This window comes from Rutidosis leptorrhynchoides, chromosome 1, assembly GCF_046630445.1.
Source record: "Rutidosis leptorrhynchoides isolate AG116_Rl617_1_P2 chromosome 1, CSIRO_AGI_Rlap_v1, whole genome shotgun sequence".
Taxonomy (NCBI): domain Eukaryota; kingdom Viridiplantae; phylum Streptophyta; class Magnoliopsida; order Asterales; family Asteraceae; genus Rutidosis; species Rutidosis leptorrhynchoides.
Window position 1 is genome coordinate 634,898,365 of NC_092333.1, and position 15,402 is coordinate 634,913,766.

The following is a 15,402-nucleotide window of genomic DNA, read 5'->3' on the forward strand; positions in this document are numbered from 1 at the left end:
TGGAACCAATTCAGGACATAGTAAAACCAATTCCATGAATCGCTGGTTGTAGTTGGTGATTTCAGTACCAACCAACTTCAAACTTCGTAACTCATCTTCTAACTTAATAACCTCATTCCTTGGACAATACTCGGTGATTATCATTGCTTTGAATTCTTCCCATGGAGTATCATAAGCTACATCTCCTCCTACCGCCTTCACATAATTCTTCCACCATGTGAGTGCACTATCTTGTAAAGTGCACGATGCAAACTTGGTCATGTCTTTTTCATCACAACCACTGATTTTAAACACCGTCTCCATCTTTTCTATCCATCGGGTTAAACCGATCGACCCTTCCGTTCCACTGAATGATGAAGGCTTGCAAGCTTGAAACGTCTTGTAGGAGCATCCTACACGAGGATTTGGATTAACTGCAGCAGCTCTTGCAGCCTCAACCCATAACATTCTGTCGTTCACTCGCTGGTTGATGAGTTCCTCGAGTTCTTGTTCCGTCATTCGATTCAATCGCGCCATTTCCTAATGAAAGAAAATAATTATTCACATGGAATATTATAGATGTAGTGTGTATTTATAGTACATTTATAGCTTGTTAATAATATGAACCAGGTATTATTATAAAAGCCTTTTCTTCTTATTAGCGTTTTATAATTATATCTAGGGTAGTACCTACCCGTTAATGTTCATACTTAATAGCTTAGTACAGAATCAATTACTACAATCTAAATAATACTTAACCATGGAAAATTATTGCATTTCATACTTCAATATTTTACATATGCTTATCTTACATCGAACATTAAGCAAACCACACTATTAATATTATATAAAACATTATTCGGTTCCATGGTTTGACACAGCAGCGCATCGTTTGATCTATTTTCTAGGACGTTTAGACACAAAGATTTGCTTAACGCTTATCCTAACTGTCTGCCTATATTTTGGCTGTGGGACTGAAGAACTGGATGCCGGGACAGAACGAATAGGAATAGCGGGGATAGGGGTGGTAGTGTTGAGTGGAATTGGTGCCACATCATTCTCATTAAACTCGGGATTTGGATTTTCTAATTCATTAGCCTTTCGTTTCTTTCCTAGTTCGAACTCGTCTTTTGTAATTTCCTGTATTTCTTCCTCGGGTTCACTTTCCTCCTCGGGTTCACTTTCCTCCTCGGGTTCACTTTCCTCCTCGGGTTCACTTTCCGATATTTCTATAGTTGGTTCATCCGGAAATTGTGAGTCTTCCCCAAGGATATCATTTTCGTCATCGGACAGGTTAATGACTGGAACGCCATCTGAAGATTCTGATTCGGAGTCGTTGATTGTGATAACAATTTTTGAGCTCGACATCTATCACACAACAACTAACCCATTAGTACTTATATAATATTTACATATAAATTTTAACCAACAGTGATAAGCAATGGTTTTTTTTTTTAAATCAGACCCGGTCAAAGTCCAGACTTACTAATGTATCCTAACGGCTTCTCGGTTAGACACACTAATGCAGACCTGGTTCGCTAAGACCAACGCTCTGATACCACATGTCATAACCCGTCCTTAACCATAAGAACGTGTTAGATAACGTATGATTTCATTGCGAGGTATTGACCTCTATATGCGACATTTTTAAAAAGGAAAACTGCATATATTATACATTACAAACCAAACCATTATTTTTTTTACAAGCTTTAGACAATAAAAAGATGATTATCGTTTAACGATAATCTTCGACTTACAAACTTTACAAATGATAATAACAACACGATTTCTAGCATATTTTACAACACACGTCCTCGGATATGCAGTTTTATTTTTGACACAAATATGAGTACGCATGATCCTGCTTAGATTCAACATAATGCAGCGGAAGCTTTAATTATCACCTGAGAATAAACATGTTTAAAAACGTCAACATAAAGTTGGTGAGATATAGGTTTAGTGCGCAGCAATATATATATATAGACCACAAGATTTCGTATATAAACATTTCAATAAAAATATTCTAAGTGGTTGAGCACTTGGTAACCATACTTAACATTTTCACGTCGCATATTCCCTTTAATATGAAATCTTACTACACCGTACCAAGTGTAGTCACAAAACGAAGTACTGTGCAACCGTTGAATACTGGTCGTCCAGTCCGGTTGGGGTTGTCAGGCCCGATAGATCTATCAACAGGATTCGCGTTTACAATACCACTGTAAATATTAGTTACCAAGCTACAGGGAAGTATGCCAGTGGTACAACTCAACGTAGAATATATTTTTCAGTTACTTGTGTCCATAACGTAAAACATAAAATACATGTATTCTCATCCCGAAATATTTAGAGTTTAAAAGTGGGACTATATACTCACTCTTGTCTTGATGATATATATAATTTGACTCGGTCTTCCGGTTGATATCACAAACCTATCCATATATAATATATCAATATGTTTTCATTTTAAAACAAACGTTATATATATATATATACTTGTTATACTTTTAATATTTTGAATATTTCCTTAGTCCGTAGTTAGCATTCCGATGTTAGTAATTCAATTTTTAATGGTTCATTTTTAGATGTTTAATATACCCGTAATGAAATAAATAAAACCCCCAACGAAATCAATAAAACTCCATCGTATATGTGTTGGTCGAGATTAATCTTGACCCATGGTACCGGTGTTGTCAAATGACGTGTTGCGTACATAAAGTACCGGTGTTGTCAAATGACGTGTTGCGTACAAACATGGGATCTTATGATTAATCTTCTCGTATTGTTTACGGGTGATCCTGAACCATATAAAATTGAATTATAAGTACATATATATAAAATATCATGTTATCTTAGAAATATGTGATTTATATCATTTTTTTCCAATTGATCCCGTAGTTGAAATGATCTAGGATAACCAATTTTGTTTCGGTCATAGTTTCTTCGTTACAAATCCGTTTTCGTTGATTCAAATTGCCATCTTCTTGGATCGAGTTCTTCTTTAAGACTATGAACTGTAAATACCTTGGTTTGTATTCAAAATCATACGGCATAAGTGAAACATTAGTGAAACATATGAAGTTAAACATTTTTGTTACAACAAAATCATTTAATGACCATTTTTCTAAAAATTCTTATATTTTGAAAAACCAAGTTTTACCTTGTTAAATTAGCATATACATAAGTTATATTACAGGTCTTGAAGTATTTTAAAAGTTAAGTTAGAAGGATCTATTTAGTTTGCAAACAAGTTTGAAAACATTCAAACTATGTTCTTGTTGTTAAACTTTTGTACCACAAAATAAGATAGCTATATATATATGAATCGAATAAGGTTATGAACATAGTTACTACCTCAAGTTCCTTGGATAAGTTTGCTGTAAAAGAGGAGTAAGAAGCTAGAATCAAAAGGGTGATAGAAGTGGATGAAAGATTGGAAGTAAGTTGGTGTTCTTGGAGGGTTTTCTTGAAGTGTTTTTGTATGGTTTTTGTATGGTGTTTTAGTATGGTTTTTGAAGCTAGATCTTTATGGAACTTTGCTGGATTGTTATGGAGTTTAGAGAGTAAGAAAGAGTGTGTGTTTTTAGTTAAGAGATTGAAGTAAAAATGAATCAAAAATGATGATACATATATACTCCTAAAAATGTGATCTTTAAGGATAACATGACAAAATTTTAGTTTGTATTTTTGTAATTAGTCAAGTAATCATCCAAAAGTAATTACCTAGCTCTAAGGGCATGAATAATGGCTGGTTAGGTGGTGATTTTGATGTGTATTTACTATTAGTAAATACGTATAGGAGCTAGGTATGATACGAGTACAAATACTCTAGGTATACGTATAGAAATTTTGTGAAAAATGAAATGAGGATTCAAATATAGCTATCTTTTGTGAATACACTTATATGATTTTATGTATTTAAGTTCTTAAAAGTGATTAAATACATTACTTATACAATATATGTATAAACATTATATATCTTAAGTATTTATGTCAAATAACGTTACGTATAGTTATCGTTTTGAAAACTTAAGTTAGTAGTTTCAAAATACACATATAACTTGTTGTTATTAATATAAAATGAGGTATTAAAACATTCCTTAATCATGTTAAATATGTATATATACATATATATACACAAACGTATAATTATCATATATTGTATGGTTCGTGATATCATCGGTCAAACTAGACGGTCAAACGTTGTGTAAAACTCTTTTCGGAAATATCAGTCTCGACAATTTGGATTGCTTATCATGTTGGCAAGGTTTAATTTATGTAAATATTAATCTTATAAGTATAGAATGATCGAAAAAGTGCGGGTCGTTACATAAACAGACACAACAATTCACATATGAAGGTATTTATTTATCCTAGGATCTAAAAGTGCAAAATTCATCTTTAAATATAGTAACATGTCATTTTCGGAATCTAAACTGCTTAGAACGGGGGAAAGCCTTAAGGAAGTCTTGCTCGTAGTGCCGTTTTCTAGTTAATTTGCGAAAATGAGCCTAATCTGCAATTGAATTTTTTTTTTTGTAAAATTCTCCACAAAATTTTGCTCAATTTTGTGGGGAATGTAGTGACTTCAAATATTCATTTTGTAGCCATTAATTATCATCAAACGAAACTACACTATCATTTATTCGCATTCAATATGAAATTTAGAAACATAAACAAAAATAAGGTTATGAATCTAGAGAAATAAATAAGCGGCTTAAAATACTCGAACAATAAAACCAAGGCGTTATTAAAGCAGCAACGTTTTGTAGCTAGTGGTGAAATAGTAGCCCCAACATGATTCTCGATGCACTCAAATACAATATTAAATAAAAACAAGTATCATAGTGGTATTTAAACAGGCACAACAATTCACATGTGAATGAAATACTTATCCTAAGATCTAAAAGTGTAAAATTCACCTTTAAAAATAGTAAAATGCCATTTTCGGCATCTAAACCGCTTCGAACGGGGGAAAGCCTTAAGGAAGTCTTGCTTGTAGCGCCGTTTTCTAGTTATCTTACGAAAATGGGCATAATCTGCAATAGCAAATATTTTGGAAAATTCTCCACAAAATTTTGCCTGATTTTGTATGGAATGTAGTGACTTCAAAATGAGTTTTTGCGGCCATTAATTATCATCAAGACGAAACTACACTATCATATATTCGCATTTAATATGAAATTTAGAAACAAAACAAAAATAAGGTCATGAATCTAGAGAAATAAAAAAGCGGCTAAAAATACTCGAACAATTAAACCAAGACGTTATAAAAGCATCAACGTTTTTCTTGCTAGTGGTGAGATAGTAGCCTTAACATAATTCTCGATGTACCTAAATACAATATTAAATAAAAAAAATTATCATTGTGATATTTAAACAGGCACAACAATTCACATGTGAAGGTATTACTTATTCTAAGATCTAAAAGTGCAAAATTCACCTTTAAAAATAGTAAAATGTCATTTTCAGAATATGAACTGCTTCGAACCGGGGAATGCCTTAAGGAAGTCTTGCTCGTTGCATCGTTTTCTAGTTATCTTGTGAAAATGGGCCTAATCTGAAATTGAAAATTTTTTGGAAAATTCTCCACAAAATTTTATTCGATTTTGTGGGGAATGTAGTGACTTCAAATATGTGTTTTGCAGTCATCAATTATAATCAAAACAACACTACACTCTCATATATTCGAATTAAATATGAAATTTAGAAACAAAAATAAAAATAGGTTATAAATCTATTGAAATAAAAAAGCGGCTAAAAATATTCGAACATTAAAACCAAGACGTTATAAAAGCAGCAATGTTTTGTAGTTACTGGTGAGATTGTAGCCCCAACATGACCCTCGATGTACCTGAATAAAATATTAAATAAAAATAAGTATCATAGTGGTATATAAACAGACACAACAATTCACATGTGAAGGTATTTATTTATCCTAAGATTTAAAAGTGCAAAATTCACCTTTAAAAATAGTAAAATGTCATTTTCGGAATCTAAACTGCTTCAAATGGGGAAAAACCTTAAGGAAGTCTTGTTCGTAGTGCCGTTTTCTAGTTAATTTGCGAAAATAGGCGTAATCTGCAATTGAATTTTTTTTTTTTTTGTAAAATTCTCCACAAAATTTTTCTCAATTTTGTGGGGAATGTAGTGACTTCAAATATTCGTTTTGCAGCCATTAATTACCATCAAACGAAACTACACTATCATTTATTCGCATTCAATATGAAATTTAGAAAAAAAAAATAAGGTTATTAATCTAGAGAAATAAATAAGCGGCTTAAAATACTCGAACAATAAAACCAAGACGTTATAAAAGCATCAACGTTTTCTAGCTAGTGGTGAGATAGTAGCTCCAACATAATTCTCGATGCATCCAAATATAATATTAAATAAAAACAAGTATCATAGTGGTATTTAAACATGCACAACAATTCACATGTGAATGAATTACTTATCCTAAGATCTAAAAGTGCAAAATTCACCTTTAAAAATAGTAAAATGTCATTTTCGGCATCTAAACCGCTTCGAACGGGGGAAAGCTTTAAGGAAGTCTTGCTCGTAGCGCCATTTTCTAGTTATCTTATGAAAATGGGCATAATCTGCAATTGCAAATATTTTGGAAAATTCTCCACAAAATTTTGCCGGATTTTGTATGGAATGTAGTGACTTCAAAATGAGTTTTTGCGGCCATTAATTATCATCAAGACGAAACTACACTATCATATATTCGCATTTAATATGAAATTTAGAAACAAAACAAAAATAAGGTCATGAATCTAGAGAAATAAAAAAGCGGCTAAAAATACTCGAACAATTAAACCAAGACGTTATAAAAGCATCAACGTTTTTCTTGCTAGTGGTGAAATAGTAGCCTCAACATGATTCTTGATGTACCTAAAGTATCATAGTGATATTTTAACAGACACAAAAATTCACATGTGAAGGTATTACTTATCCTAAGATCTAAAAGTGCAAAATTCAGTTTTAAAAATAGTAAAATGTCATTTTCAGAATCTAAACTGCTTCGAACCGGGGAAAGCCTTAAGGAAGTCTTGCTCGTAGCGCCGTTTTCTATTTATCTTTTGAAAATGGGCCTAATCTGAAATTTATTTTTTTTTTGAAAAATTCTCCATAAAATTTTGATCGATTTTGTGGGGAATGTAGTGACTTCAAATATGTGTTTTGCAGTCATTAATTATAATCAAAACCAAATAAACTCTCATATATTCAAATTCAATATGAAATTTAGAAACAAAAATAAAAATAGCTTATAAATCTATTGGAATAAAAAAGCGCCTAAAAATATTCGAACAATAAAAACAAGACGTTATAAAATCATCAATGTCTTGTAGCTGGTGGTGTGATAGTAGCCCCAACATGATTCTCGATGTACCTAAATAAAATATTAAATAAAAACAAATATCATAGTGGTATTTAAATAGGTACAACAATTCACATGTGAATTTATTACTTATCCTAAGATCTAAAGTGCAAACTTCACCATTAAAAATAGTAAAATGTCATTTTCGGCATCTAAACTGCTTCGAACGGGGGAAAACCTTAAGGAAGTGTTGCTCGTAGCGCCTTTTTCTAGTAATCTTGCGAAAATGGGCCTAATCTGCAATTGAAAATCTTTTGGAAAATTCTCCACAAAATTTTGCTCGATTTTGTGGGGAATGTAGTGACTTCAAATATGTGTCTTACGGCCATTAATTATCATTAAAACGAAACTACACTCTCATATATTCGAATTCAATATGAAATTTTAGAAACAAAAACAAATAAAGGTTTTGAATCTAGAGAAATAGAAAATGGCTAAAAATACTCGAACAATAAAACTAAGACGTTATAAAAGCAGTAATGTTTTGTAGCTAGTGGTTAGATAGTAGCCCCAACATGATTCTTGATGTACCTAAATACAATATTAAATAAAAACAAGTATCATAGTGGTATTTAAACATGCACAACAATTCACATGTGAAGGTATTACTTTTAGTAAGATCTAAAAGTGTAAAATTCACTTTTAAAAATAGTAAAATGTCATTTTCAGCATCTAAACTGCTTCGAACGGGGAAAGCCTTGAGGAAGTCTTGCTCGTAGGGCTGTTTTCTAGTTATCTTGCAAAAATGTGCCTAATCTGTGATTAAAAATTATTCGGAAAATTCTCCATAAAATTGTGCCCGATTTTGTGGGGAATGTAGTGGATTCAAATATGTGTTTTACGGCTATTAATACTCATCAAAACGAAACTACAATCTTATATATTCGCATTCAATATGAAATTTAGAAACAATAACAAAAATATGGTTATGAATATAAAGAAATTAAAAAACAGCTAATAATACTCGAACAATAAAACCAAGACATTCTAAAACTAGTAACGTTTTGTAGCTAGTGGTGAGATAGTAGCCCCAACATGATTCTCGATGCACTTAAATATAATATTAAATAAAAACAAGTATCATTGTGGTATTTAAACAGACACAACAATTTACATGTGAAGGTATTTATTTAACCTAAAATCTAAAAGTGCAAAATTCACCTTTAAAATTAGTAAAATGTCATATTCATCATCTAAATAGTTTCGAACGGGGAAAAGCCTTATGGAAGTCTTGCTCGTAGCGCCGTTTTCTAGTTATCTTGCGAAAATGGGTCTAATCTGCAATAAAAAATATTTTGGAAAATTCTACACAAAATTTTGCTCAATTTTGTGTGGAATGTAGTGACTTCAAATATGCGTTTTGCTGCCATTAATTATCATCAAAACGAAACTACACTATCATATATTTGCATTCAATATAAAATTTAGAAACAAAAACAAAAATAAGGTTATGAATCTAGAGAAATAAAAAAGTGGCTTAAAATACTCGAACAATAAAACCAAGACGCTATATAAGCAAGAACGTTTTGTTGCTAGTGGTGAGATAGTAGCCCCAAAAAGATTCTCGATGCGCTCAAATACAATATTAAATAAAAAAAAGTATCATTGTAGTATTTAAACAAACACAACAATTCACATGTGAAGGTATTACTTATCCTAAGATCTAAAAGTGCAAAATTCACCTTTAAAAATAGTAAAATGTCACTTTCGGAATCTAAACTACTTCGAACGAGGGAAATCCTTAAGGAAGTCTTGCTCGTAGCGCCGTGTTCTAGTTATCTTTCGAAAATGGGCCTAATCTGCAATTGAAAATATTTTGCAAAATTCTCCACAAAATCTTGCCCGATTTTGTGGGGAATGTAGTGACTTCAAATATGTATTTTGCGGTCATTAATTATCATCAAAACGAAACTACACTCTCATATATTCGCATTCAATATGAAATTTAGAAACAAAAATAAATTAAGGTTATGAATTTAGAGAAATAAAAAAGTGTCTAAAAATACTCGAACTATAAAACCAAGACGTTATAATATCAACAACGTTTTGTAGCTAGTGGTGAGATAGTAGCCCCAACATGATTCTCGTTGTACCTAAATAAAATATTAAATAAAAACAAGTAATATAGTGGTATTTAAATAGGCACAACAATTCACATGTGATAGTATTACTTATTCTAAGATCTAAACTGCAAAATTCACCTTTAAAAATAGTAAAATGTCATTTTCGGCATCTAAACTGCTTCGAACGACGGAAAGCCTTAAGGAAGTCTTGCTTTTTGGCCCGTTTTCTAGTTATCTTATGAAAATGGGCCTAATCTGCAATTGAAAATCTTTTGCAAAATTCTCCAAAATTTTTGCTCGATTTTGTGGGGAATGTAGTAACTTCAAATATGTGTTTTGCGGCCATTAAGTATCATTAAAACAAAACTACACTCTCATATATTCTCATTCAAAATGAAATTTAGAAAAAAAACAAAAATAAGGTTATGAATTTAGAGAAATAAAAAAGCGGCTAAAAATACTCAAATAATAAAACCAAGACGTTATAAAAGAAGCAATGTTTTGTAGCTAGTGGTGAGATAGTAGCCCAAATATGATTCTCAGTTTACCCAAATACAATATTAAATAAAAAAAAGTATTATAGTGGTATTTAAACAGGCACAACAATTCACATGTGAAGTAATTACTTATCGTCAGATCTAAAAGTGCAAAATTCAACTTTAAAAATATTAAAATGTCATTTTCGGCATCTAAATTGCTTCGAACGGCGAAAGCCTTAAGGAAGTCTTGCTCGTAGTGCCGTTTTCTAGTTATCTTGCGAAAATGGGCCTAATCTGCAATTGAAAATCTTTTAAAAAATTATCCACAAAATTTTGCTCGATTTTGTGGAAAATGTAGTGACTTTAAATATGTGTTTTGCGGCCATTAATTATAATCAAAACGAAACTACATGCTCATATATTCGCATTCAATAAGAAATTTAGAAACAAAAACAAAAATGATGTTATGAATCTAAACTGCTTCGAACGGGGGAAAGCCTTAAGGAAGTCTTGCTCGTAGCGCCATTTTCTAGTTATCTTGTGAAAATGGCCTAATCTGCAATTGGATTTTTTTTGGAAAATTCTCCACAAAATTTTGCTCGATTTTGGGGGGAATGTAGTGACTTCAAATATGTGTTTTGCAGCCATTAATTATCATCAAAACGAAACTACACTCTCATATATTCGCATTCAATATAAAATTTAGAAAGAAAAATAAAAATAAGGTTATGAATCTAGAGAAATAAAAATGCGGCTAAAAATACTCGAACAATAAACCAAGACGTTATAAAAGAAACCATGTTTTGTAGCTAGTGGTGAGATAGTAGCCCCAACATGATTCTCGATTTACCCAAATACAATATTAAATAAAAACAATTATTATAGTGGTATTTAAACAGGCACAACAATTCACATGTGAAGGTATTACTTATTGTAAGATCTAAAAGTGCAAAATTCACCTTTAAAAATAGTAAAATGTCATTTTCAGCATCTAAACTGCTTCGAACGGGGAAAGCCTTAAGGAAGCCTTGCTCGTAGCTTCGTTTTTTAGTTATCTTGCAAAAATGGGCCTAATCTGCAATTGAAAATCTCTTGGAAAATTCTCCATAAAATTTTTCTCGATTTTGTGGGGAATGTAGTGACTTTAAATATGTGTTTTGCGGCCATTAATTATAATCGAAACGAAACAACACTCTCATATATTCGCATTCAATATGTAATTTAAAAACAAAAACAATAATATGGTTATGAATCTAGAGAAATAAAAAGCGGCTAAAAATACTCGAACAATCGAACTAAGACGTTATAAAAGCAACAATGATTTGTAGCTAGTAGTGAGATACTAGCCCCAACATGATTCTTGATGTACCCAAATACAACATTAAATAAAAACAAGTATAATAGTGGTATTTAAACAGACATAACAATTCACATGTGAAGGTATTGTTTATCGTAAGATCTAAAAGTGCAAAATTTACCTTTTAAAATAGTAATATGTCATTTTTGGCATCTAAACTACTTCGAACGGGGGAAAGCCTTAAGGAAGTCTTGCTCGTAGCACCTTTTTCTAGTTATCTTGCAAAAATGTGCCAAATCTATAATTAAAAATTATTCTTTTCTCCACAAAATTTTGCTCGATTTTGTGGGGAATGTAGTGACTTCAAATATGTGTTTTGCGGCCATTGATCCTCATCAAAACGAAACTACACTATCATATATTCGCATTCAATAGGAAATTTAGAAAGAATAGAAAAAATAAGGTCATGAATTTAGAGAAATAAAAAAACGGCTAAAAATACTCGAACAATAAAAGCAAGACATTATAAAAGCATCAACGTTTTGTAGCTAGTGGTGAGATAGTAGCCCCAACATGATTCTCGATGTACCTAATTACAATATTAGATAAAAAAAAAAAGTATCAGAGTGGTATTTAAATATGCACAACAATTCACATGTGAAGGTATTACTTATCGTAGGATTTAAAACTGCAAAATTCACCTTTAAAAATAGTAAAATGTCATTTTCGTCATCTAAACTGTTTCGAATGGAGGGAAAGCCTTAAGGAAGTCTTGCTCGTAGCGTGGTTTTCTAGTTATCTTGCCAAAATGGGTTATTCTGCAATTGAAATTTTTTTGGAAAATTCTCCACAAAATTTTGCTCGATTTTGTGGGGAATGTAGTGACTTCAAATATGTATTTTACGGCCATTAATTATCTTCAAAACGAAACTACACACTCATATATTAGTATTCAATATGACAATTAGAAACAAAAACAAAAATAAGGTTATGAATCTAGAGAAATAAAAAAGCGGCTAAAAATACTCGTACAATAAACCAAAACGTTATAAAAGAAGCAACGGTTTGTAGCTAGTGGTGAGATAGTAGCCCCAATCGATGTACCCAAATATAATATTAAATAAAAACAAGTATCTTAGTGGTATTTAAACATGCACAACAATTCACATGTGAAGGTAATACTTATCATAATATCTAAAAGTGCAAAATTCATCTTTAAAAATAGTAAAATGTCATTTTTGAAATCTAAACTGCTTCGAACGGAGGAAAGCCCTAAGGAAGTCTTGCTAGTAGCGCCATTTTTAGTTATCCTGCGAAAATTGGCCTAATCTACAATTGTAATTTTTCTTGAAAAATTTTCCACAAAATTTTGCTCGTTTTTGTGGGGAATGTAGTGACTTCAAATATGTGTTTTGCAGCCATTAATTATCATCAAAATGAAACTACACTCTCATATATTCTCATTCAATATGAAATTTAGAAATAAAAACTAAAATTAAGTTACGAATTTAGAGAAATAAAAAAGCGGCTAAAAATACTCGAACAATAAAATCAAGACATTATAAAAGAAACAATGTTTTGTAGCTAGTGGTGAGATAGTAGCCCCAACATGATTCTCGATATACTCAAATACAATATTAAATAAAAACAAGTATTATAGTGGTATTTAAATAGGCACAACAATTCAAATGTGAAGGTATTACTTATCATAAGATTTAAAAGTGCAAAATTCACCTTTAAAAATAATAAAATGTTATTTTCGGCATCTAAATTGCTTTGAACGGGGAAAGCCTTAAGAAATTCTTGCTTGTAGTACCGTTTTATAGTTATCTTGCGAAAATGGGCCTAATCTGCAATTGAAAATCTTTTGAAAAATTCTCCACAAAATTTTGCTCGATTTTGTGGGAAATGTTGTGACTTTAAATATGTGTTTTGCGGCCATTAATTATAATAAAAACGAAACTACATTCTCATATATTCCCATTCAATAAGAAATTTAGAAATAAAAAAAAAAATAATGTTATGAATCTAAACTGCTTCGAACGGGGGAAAGCCCTAAGGAAGTCTTGCTCGTACCACCGTTTTCTAGTTATCTTGCGAAAATGAGACAAATCTGCAATTGAATTTTTTTTTGGAAAATTCTCCACAAAATTTTGCTCAATTTTGTGGAGAATTAGTGACTTCAAATATGTGTTTTGCGGCCATTAATTATCATCAAAATGAAAATACACTCTCATATATTCGTATTCAATATGAAAATTAGAAAGAAAAAAAAATAAGGTTATGAATTTAGAGAAATAAAAATGCGGCTAAAAATACTCGAAAAATAAAACCAAAACGTTATAAAAGAAGCAATGTTTTGTAGCTAGTGGTGAGATAGTAGCCCCAACATGATTCTCGATTACCCAAATACAATATTAAATAAAAACAAGTAATATAGTGGTATTTAAACAGGTACAACAATTCACATGTGAAGGTATTACTTATCATAAGATCTAAAACTGCAAAATTTACCTTTAAAAATAGTAAAATGTCATTTTCGGCATCTAAACTACTTCGAACGGGGAAAGCCTTAAGGAAGTATTGCTCATAGTGCCGTTTTCTAGTTATCTTGCGAAAATGAGCATAATCTGCAATTGAAAATCTTTTGAAAAACTCTCCACAAAATTTTGCTCGATTTTGTGGGGAATGTAGTGACTTTAAATATGTGTTTTGTGGCCATTAATTATAATCAAAACGAAACTAAAACCTCATATATTCACATTCAATATGAAATTTAGAAACAAAAACAAAAATAAGGATATGAATCTAGAGAAATAAAAAAGCGGCTAATAAACTCGAACACTAAAACCAAGACGTTATAAAAGCAGCAACGTTTTGTGGCTAGTACTGAGATAGTAGCCCCAACATGATTCTCGATGTACTCAAATATAAAATTAAATAAAAATAAGTATTATAGTGGTATTTAAACATGCAAAACAATTCACATGTGAAGGTATTACTTATCATAAGATTTAAAAGTGCAAAATTCACCTTTAAAAATAGTAAAATGTCATTTTCGGCATCTAAACTGCTTCGAACGGGGGAAACCCTTAAGGAAGTCTTGCCCGTTGCGCTGTTTTCTAGTTATCTTACGAAAATGGGCCTAATCTGCAATTATTATTTTTTTTGGAAAAATTTCCACAAAATTTTGCTCGATTTTGTGGGGAATTTAGTGACTTCAAATATGTGTTTTGCGACCATTAATACTAATTAAAATGAAACTACACTCTCATATATTCACATTCAATATGAAATTTAGAAACAACAAAAAAAAGTAAGGTTATGAATTTATAGGAATAAAAAAGCGGCTAAAAATACTCGAACAATAAAACCAAGACGTTATAAAAGTTGCAATGTTTTGTAGCTAGTGGTGAGATGGTAGCCCCAACATGATTCTCGATATATCTAAATACAATATTAAATACAAAAAGTATCATAGTGGTATTAAAAACAATATCATAATGGTATTTAAACATGCACAACAAGACAGATGTGAAGATATAAATTATCCAAAGATCTAAAAATGCAAAAATCACCTTTAAAAAGAGTAAAATGTCATTTTCGCAATATAAACTGCAATTGAAATTTTTTCGGAAAATTCTCCACAAAATTTTGCCCGATTTTGTGGGGAATGTTGTGACTTCAAATATGTGTTTTCTTGCTATTAAATATCATCAAAATGAAACTACACTCTCATATATTCGCATTCAATACGAAATTTAGAAGCAAAAACAAAAATAAGGTTATGAATCTAGAGGAATAAAAAGCGGCAAAAAATACTCGAACAATAAAACCAAAACGTTATAAAAACAACAACATTTTGTAGTTAGTGGTGAGATAGTAACCCCAACATGATTCTTGCTATACCCAAATACAATATTAAATAAAAACAAGTATATTAGTGGTATTTAAACAGGCACAATAATTCACATGTGAAAGTATTACTTATCGTAAGATCTAGAAGGGCAAAATGCACCTTTAAAAATAGTAAAATGTCATTTTTGACATCTAAACTGCTTTGAACGAGGGAAAGCCTTAAGGAAGTCTTGCTCGTAGCTCTGTTTTCTAGTTATCTTGCAAAAATGTGCCTAATTTGCAGTTAAATATTTTTATAAAATTCTCCACAAATTTTGTCCGATTTTGTGGGGAATATAGTGA